The sequence below is a fragment of the Aotus nancymaae genome, unplaced genomic scaffold (assembly GCF_030222135.1).
Source record: "Aotus nancymaae isolate 86718 unplaced genomic scaffold, 86718_ANA_hifiasm-v0.15.2.pri h1tg000012l, whole genome shotgun sequence".
NCBI lineage: Eukaryota > Metazoa > Chordata > Mammalia > Primates > Aotidae > Aotus > Aotus nancymaae.
Window position 1 is genome coordinate 40759293 of NW_026988423.1, and position 8414 is coordinate 40767706.

General features: G+C 45.5%; 1 pseudogene; it reads right to left on the bottom strand.

Annotated features, from left to right (window-relative positions):
• Positions 1-483: 483 nt before the first annotated feature.
• Positions 484-858, bottom strand: LOC105714948 (small ribosomal subunit protein eS25-like; annotated as a pseudogene).
• Between the last annotated feature and the right edge of the window lie 7556 nt (positions 859-8414).

Below are 8414 nucleotides of genomic sequence, written 5' to 3' on the forward strand. Positions count from 1 at the left end.
TATGTGCCTTGAGGTTGCTCTTCTTGAGGAATATCTTTGTGGTGTTCTTTGTATTTTCTGGACTCGAATAGTGGCCTGGCTTGCTAGGTTGGGGAAGTTCTCCTGGATAATATTTTCAAGTGTTTTCCAGCTTGGATTCATTTTCCCCATCCTCTTCAGGTACACTGATCAAGTGTAGATTAGGTCTTTTCACATAATCCCATATTTCTGGAGGCTTTGTTCATTTCTTTTCACTCTTTTGTTCTCTTTTCTTGCCTTCTCTTTTTATTTCATTGAGTTGATCTTCGATCTCTGATATCCTTTCTTTTGCTTGGTCAATTTGGCTATTGAAACTTGTGTATGCTTCATGAAGTTCTCATGCTGTGTTTTTCAGCTCCATCAAGTTATTTATGTTCTTCTCTAGGCTGGTTATTCTTTTTTGTTTGTTTGTTTGTTTGATTTACTAAAGTTTTATTTTTCCAAATGTACAGTTGGTTGGACCTTTCATGTGTCTTCACTAGCAGCTGAAGCATCTCCACCCTTGGTATTTCTGGTGTAAATTACTTGAGCTCTGTGCTTTGAAACCAGTTTGATAAGTCCTTTGCTAAGAAACCCCTGAAGGGCTGCCCTGGCAAGGGAGCCTCAAATGTTTAGTCTCTCAGAGACCACAGCTGAGGTTATAAGTTTATAGTTGAGAACTTCCTTGCAGAGTTTGTCATAGGTAGCTTTGTCAAACAAGACTAAGTTATTGAGTTTGTCCCAAACTCTGCCTCTGGACCACTTTTTTTTGGCCTTGTCCCCGGATTTGTTCACTGGGTCTTTGTCTTTCTTGGCCAACTTTCCAGCATCTTTTTTCTTCTTGTCGTTCTTGGGCAGCATTGCGAAGCTCGGAGAGCAGCAGCGAACCCTGCAACCACGCTAAGCTGTCAGACAAAAAGTAGGCTGGGTATTCTAGTTAGCATTTCATCTAATCTTTTTTCAAGGTTCTTAGTTTCTTTGCATTGGATTAAAACATGTTCTTTTAGCTCAGAGAAGTTTGTTATTACCCATCTTCTGAAGCCTGCTTCTGTCAGTTTGTCAAAATTGTTTTCTGACCTGTTTTGTTGCCATGCTGGTGAGTTGTTGTGATCTCTCTGGGGAGCAGAGGCGTTCTGGACTTTGATGTTTTCGTCCTTTTTGCACTGGTTTCTTTCCATCTTCTGTGAGTGGACATCCTTTCTGTTATAGTTGGGGTTATTTTTCTCATATGAGGCTTTTTTTTTTCTTTTTTTAAACGCCTGTGTCAGTGTGCCTCTTGAGACAGTCTGTCCGTTGTCTGCCTGTGGAGGCGCTGCTGGGCTGCCTTGGTCCCAGCCAGGCTGCTGTTTATTCTTTGCCTGGTTTCCATACTGGTGGGGTTAACCCCACCTTCCCAATGGTGGGCTCTTTCCTTCTGCCAAGCCCTCTGTTCCCAGGTGGAGGATATGTTAATTGTGAAACTCTCCCGGGAGAGGGACTCTGGTTGCTGTGTCTTGTTGGGGAGGGTCCTGTCTGGTCGTATCCCCCTCCCCACTTTCAACCCTCCCATCTGTGGGACGGGCAGTTCCTTTTTGCAAGCTTTCTTGGTATTAGTCCAAATCTCCGCCCTGGTCTGCGTTAACAAGGCACTTGTCGGCCTGGGCTATTGCCTGGGTCTGCGACTCTGGATGGTTCTCAGCAAGGTGGCGTTTTCCTGGTCTGTGTGCTGCCAAAGAGTGAATTGCTGTATGTGCTTCAGAGAACTGAGGAGGTGATGCCCCCGGCCATCCTCCGTGCCTGTTACACTTTCCAGGTGGGGCAGTGCACCGCCTTGCCTCAGCTGGATGCCTTTGGGCTGCTTTTGCTGCCTTTTTGGGGGGTTGATCCCGTTGTTCAACCAGTTTCTTTAAAACAAAACCGGTACCTCGCTCGGAGGCATGGGTATTGCTCTGGTTCTGTCTCACTTGGTGGTAGCTGCACTCCGGAGAAGCTTCCTTTCGGCCGTCTTCCCCACTTCACCAGCAAAATCGATTATTTGTGTTTTGAATAAATAGAACATTAAGCTTGTATACATTTCAAAAATATCATTTTGATATTCTACTGTGTCATAGTTACAATAATTGTATATGTATTGAATTTATATGTACATTAAATTGTAATATGTTTATGTTCTTTAACATTCTAACTTGCAACTGTGTATCTGTAAAGTCTTTTTTTTTTTTTTTTTTTTAAGAACATCAGACTCTTAATTTATTGAGGCATTTGTTTGATGCCAAGTTAAGTGGCCCAGGCTCTGTGTAGGGGGTGAGGTTGAAGCAGGAAGAAGGGTGGTGAGGGGCAAGGGTGCCAGGATTAGGTTGGAATACTTCAGGGTGCTCTGAGGCTCCTCAAGATTTCCTGGCTGGTTGTGCTGCTGGCCTGGGCATCTGATGAGCCTGCAAAGGTGACTTTAAGAGGTGGGTCCTCCAGGGGCTAGGACAGGGACTTTAGAGTCATGCTGTTGACTTTGAATCCAGATTCCTATGCTTGGTAGCTGTGACCTCTCCATGCCTCAGTGACCTGCAGAACTGAGCTCTGTCTGAGCCAGGTCCCATCCAGGCACTGTGGATCCATCCAGAGGGAAACTGTCCCAGGTTGCCCACTGTCCGCTGCCAGCTTTGTGCGATGTCTCGAGGGCTTTCTCAAGCAAATCTTGACTCCTTCAAAGCCCTGATAATCTAGTGGAGGAGGTGAAACTCATCTGCCTCTGTCCTTCTAGGTGCACCTCATGCCAGGTGCATCTGTAGACACGGGCCATGCTCCCAGACTTCCAAAGTTGGAGGAAGTCTCCAGGCTCAAGTGGGTATGTTAGAGCAGCTGCTGCCCTCTGGACACAGTGACAAAAGAACACTCTGGGCCTGGAGCCTTGATCTGGGCCATTGGACAAGGCTCTTGCACTTCTCTGAGCTTATTTCCCCATCTGGAATGTGCACTGATTGTATCTCCCTGTGAGTACTGAGGGCTCGGTGTTAGTTTAGAGCCACAGTCCGGGGGTTTGGGCTGTAATTCTTCTTCAGCCCCATAGCTGGGGGGAACCAGGGACTTTGTTGGGGATTACCCTAGGTGTCAGTCTAGCTTCCTGCCCTTGGCTTTTGGATTCAGTATCTGAAGTAGTCTAGAGGGCAGGTGGTCCTGGTGGGGCTTGGGGCTTCTCCCCAAACTGAGGTCACACTCAGAGCTAGAAATCTTGGTGCCTGCTCTGGGCTAAGGATGCACCTGGTCCCCAGGGTGCAGGTAACTGCCCACCTTACCTGGTTTCTGCCTTCCAGGGCCCATCTTCAGACCTCAGAACTTCCCATCCTATTCCTCTCTGGCCTCCCTCTCTGGCCAGCCTTGAGCCTTCGTGGGTCCAGCACTTTTTCTAGGCCGTCTCCTGGTTATCTTTCTGCCCTGAGCCTGGCTCATGCTGCTCTCCCTCCCACTCAAGACCCACAAGGACCACTCCACACCCAGCTCAGCCCATCCCCTTGGATAGTCCTTTCTCTTTCCTCAGGTGACCAGGTGCATATCTTGGTGTCAGGATCTTACCTGCACCTAGGAACGCCTACTGGTCACCTCGGTCACAGAGACCAAGGCATTTACTTGATATGAGTGTCCTTGGTTCACTGTCTACATGGCCAGGGAGGGAGTCAATAATAGGCTTTTCACTTGCTGCACGAGCTCTTTCTCCCAGCCCCATAGCTCTAGGGTTGGAGCATGCTGTAGGAGACACACCCCTCACTTCCTGGCTGAGGACTATGGGTCATCTCAGGTGATTTCACAGTCTCCACATGCCCCACCCCCCAGCTCTGCAAATACTAAGCAGCGTAGCCTGCCTAGGGGACAGCAGGCTCAGGAGTGCTCAGATAGTTCCTAGAGTACCCTTGGCAGGCCCCTCACCGAGCTGCTGTCACAGCTCTGTAGCAAGATTTTTAACCTTTTTTGAGTGTGGAGCTTGCTGAGAATGAGAGCTGTTGACTGTTTTCCCAGAAACACATGTGCACACTCCCCACACAAAACCTTTCTTTGATATTGAAAGTTCTGTCATCCTCTTCCTCCTAGATATTAGGAGCAATATCACAGGAGGGATGTACACCCTTCTCGATCTTGAAAGTAATATTCTCTTATCCTTGGATATTAATAACAATATTACAAAAGGAGTGTACACCCCCTGCGATATTAAGAGTAATACTATCCTCTTTTCTTCTAGATATTAAGAACAGTATCACCGGGGGCTGTGTACACCACATGCGATATTGGGAGCAATATCTTCTTCTTTTCCCCTGGATATTAGGAAGGATATATCTTTCTGCGAGAACAGATTAGGAACAATATACACCTTTTGCTCGATCAGGAGTAATGTCATTTTCTCCCACCGCTGAATATTAGAAACAACATCACGGGGGATGTGTACAGCCTCTGCAATATTGGGAGTAATGTGATCCTCTCTACCTTAGAATATTAGAAACAATATCACGGGAAGGGGGGTGTACACGCCCTTCAGTATTGATAGTAATATCATCTACCCCTGGATATTAGGACAATAACACGGGGAGGTGTTCACCTTGTGTGATACTGGGAGTAATATCCTACCACCCTGAAGATTAAAAACAAACTACAGGGAGGTGTACATGCACCCACTGCAATATTAGGAGTATCATTCTCTCCCCCACTGTATATCAGGAACAATATCACTGGGAGGGGAGCTACATGCTATGCGATATTGGCAGTAATATCACCCCTCAAATATTAGAAACAATATCAGAGTGAGGGTGTACATCCCTGGCGATGTTGGGAGTAATATCATTTTCTTCCCCCACCTCCGTTTATTAGAAACAGTATCACAGGTGGAGTGTACACCCTCTGCAATATTGGGAGTAATATTTTCTCCCTTCCTGGATATTAGGAACAATATCACAAGGGAGGTTTACACCCCCTGCAATATTTGTCAGTAATATCTCCCTCTCCCCATGGATATTAGAAAGAATATCATGGGGAAGGAGTATATTCCCCATTATATTGGGAGTAATATCATCCTCTTTTGCCCTGCATATTAGAAATAATATCACAGAAGGGGTGTACACCCTCAGCGATATGGGCAGTAATATCCTCTCCTTCCCTGGATACTAGGAACAATATCACAGGGCGGATGTACAGCCCCAGCCACGTTGGGAGTAATATCATCTCTCATCCCCTAGATATTAGGAACAAAATCACAGGGGGATTGTGTGCTTCCTGAGATATTTGGAGTAATATCCTCTCCATTTTTGGCTATTAGAAACAATATTACAGTGGTGGTGTACACTTCCTGCAATATTGAGAGTATAATCATCCTCTCTTCCCTGGATACTAGGAACTATATCACAGCAATATCACAGGGGCGTGTACACTTAATGCAATATTGTGAGTAATATTATCCTCTTCCCCCTAAGTATTAGAAACAATATCACAAGGGGTGACACATCCCTTGTGATGTACATCCCTGGATATTAGGGCCAATATCGGGGCGGGGGGTGGTGAACACCTTCTAGGATATTGGGAGTAATATCATCCTCTTTCCCCCTGGATATTAAGAACAATATCACAGGGGGGTGGACACTGTTGCTTTATTGGGAGTAATATTATTCTGTCCCCCCCCCAGATATTAGGAACAGTATCATAGAGGTGGTGTACACCCCCTGCGATATGAAGAGTAATATCCCCCTCTGCCCCTTTAGCTATTGGGAACAATGCTAAAGACGGTGTGTACACCACCAGCGATACTGGGAGGAATGGTATCCTCTACCCCCCAGATACCAGGGAAAATAGCCCAGCATGGGTGTACAATTCTTACGATATTGGGAGTAAAATCATCCTCTCCCTCCCCCCCGGTATCAGAAACAACACCACAGAGGCCGTGTACACTCGCTGTGATATTGGGAGCAATATAATCCTCTTCCTTTCAGGATATTACAAAAAAAATCACAGGGGGCATACACCTTCTGTGATATTGGAAATATCCTCTCCTCTGGATATTAGAAACACTATCATAGTGGGTGTGTACATCTGTGATATTGGGAGTAATATCATCCTCTCTGCCACCCCCACCCCAGATATTAGGAACAATCACAGGAGTGGGGTTAACATCCCTGCGAAATTAGGATAATGATCCTCTTCCCACGTGGATATTAGGAACTGTATCACAGAATGAGTGTACACCCCCTGAGATATTGGAATTAATATCGTTTTCTCCTGGATATTAGGATCAGTATCACAGGAAGTTATACACTGCCTGTGATACTGGGTATAATATTATCTTCTTCCCCCCTGGTTATTAGGAACAATATCACAGAAAGGTGTACACCTTCTGTGATCTTGGGAGTAATATTATCTTCTTCCCTTCTGGAAATTAAGAACAACATCACAATGGAGGTGTACACACCCTGTGATGTTGGGAGCAATATCAGCCTATCTTGGTCCGGCGCAATGGCTCATGCCTGTAATCCCAGCTCTTTGGGAGGCCGAGGCAGGTGGATCACTTGAGGTCGGGAGTTCGAGACCAGCCTGACTCAACACGGAGAAACCCCATCTCTACAAAAACACAAAAAATTAACTGGGTGTGGTGGCGCATGCCTATAATCCCAGCTACCTGGGAGGCTGAGGTGGAAGAATCGCTTGAACACAGGAGGCAGCAGTTGCAGTGAGGTGAGATCACACCACTGCTGCACTCCAGCCTGGTGACAGAGCAAGATTCCGTCTCAAAAAAAAAAAAAAGGATATGTATGAATTGTATGAATAGTTTCCAAACTTTGGAGGGATCAAGAAGCAAGAGGAAAAACAAACGCTTCCACTCACCTTTGTTCACAAAATTGTGGTTTACCAAATCACTGTAAATTATAGATGACTTCTAAGAAAGACGTTTCTTAAATCTAGAAAACAAAACGAGTAAAGGTCCAGGCGCGGGGCTCACACCTGTAATCCCAGTACTTTGGGAGTCCCAGGCAGGTGGAGGGAGGGGGAACGGGGAGGGGAAGAAGGGGCTGGGATCACCTGAAATCAGATGTTTGCGATCAGCCTGACAAACATGGTGAAACCCCATCTCTATTAAAAATGCAAAAATTAGCTGTGCGTAGTGGTGTGTGCCTGCAGTCCCAGCTACTCGGGAGGCTGAAGCAGGAGAATTGCTTGAATTCAGGAGGCGGAAGTTGCGGGGAACCGAGATTGCACCACTGCACTCCAGCCTGGGCGACAGAGTGAGACTCTCTCAAAAAAAGAAAAAAAAAGTAATCAAAAATGTTTTAAATACAAGTTATAAAAACATTGTCTTAATAGATTTTTTGTTTTGCTTGATCTTGCTTATCAGTTTTTTGAATCCTTAGGTTTCCTTTCTAGAGTTCTAGAAATTGGTTTTCAGTTCATTTATTTTTATTTTTATTTTTATTTTTGAGACTGTGTCTCACTCTGTCACCCAGGCTGGAGAGCAGTGGCACAACTTTGGCTCACTGCAATCTCTGCCTCCCAGATTAAGCTACTGTCCTGCCTCAGCCTCCTGAGTAGCTGGGATTACAGACATGGACCACCACACCTGGCTAATTTTTGTATTTTTAGTAGACATGGGCTTGTCTTAAACTCTTGACCACAAGTGATTCACCTGCCTTGGCCTCCCAAAGTGCTGGGATTACAGGTGTGAGACACTGCACCCAGCCCATTGATTTTTTAAAAATACTTATTTGTAATGTATTGAGGGGGTCTAAGTGTGAGTTTCTCACATGCCTGTGTCACATAGTGGAAGCCTGGGTAGTTCATTGATGTGAGTTATCAGAAACCTGGGTTCAAGAGGACTCCTTAGAGTTTTTTCCATAAAAGGCAAATTTGTGTGCAGGGCTCAGTGGCTCATGGCTGTAATCCCAGCACTTTGGGAGGCTGAGGTTGGTGGATCATGAGGTCAGGAACCCAAGACCAGCCTGGCCAACATGGTGAAACCCCGTCTATACTGCCACCAATTAGCTGGACGTGGTGACAGGCACCTGTAGTCCCAGCTACTTTGGAGGCAGAGGCAGAAGAATTGCTTGAACCCAGGAGGCAGAGGTTGCAGTAGAGTAGGCGTCTAGCCTAGGTGACAGAGTGAGACTCTGTCTCAAAAAAAAAAAAAAAAGAAAAAAAAATTTAGACTATTGCTGATTACAAATATTTTTAGTGTAGAATTCAAAATGGTAACTGTGGATGATGGAAACAGAAGTTATGATGAGAATTGATATAGGTTCCCAATTCACAAGAAAATTTAATTTCTTATTTTATGTGCAGCATTTTAAGACAGTAACCGGAATCATGACCAACAGCATCACATCATGACCACCAGACATTTTTTTGTTTGTTTTTGACATGGAGTCTCACTCTATTGCCCAGGCTGGAGTGCAGTGGAGTGATCTCGGCTCACCAGA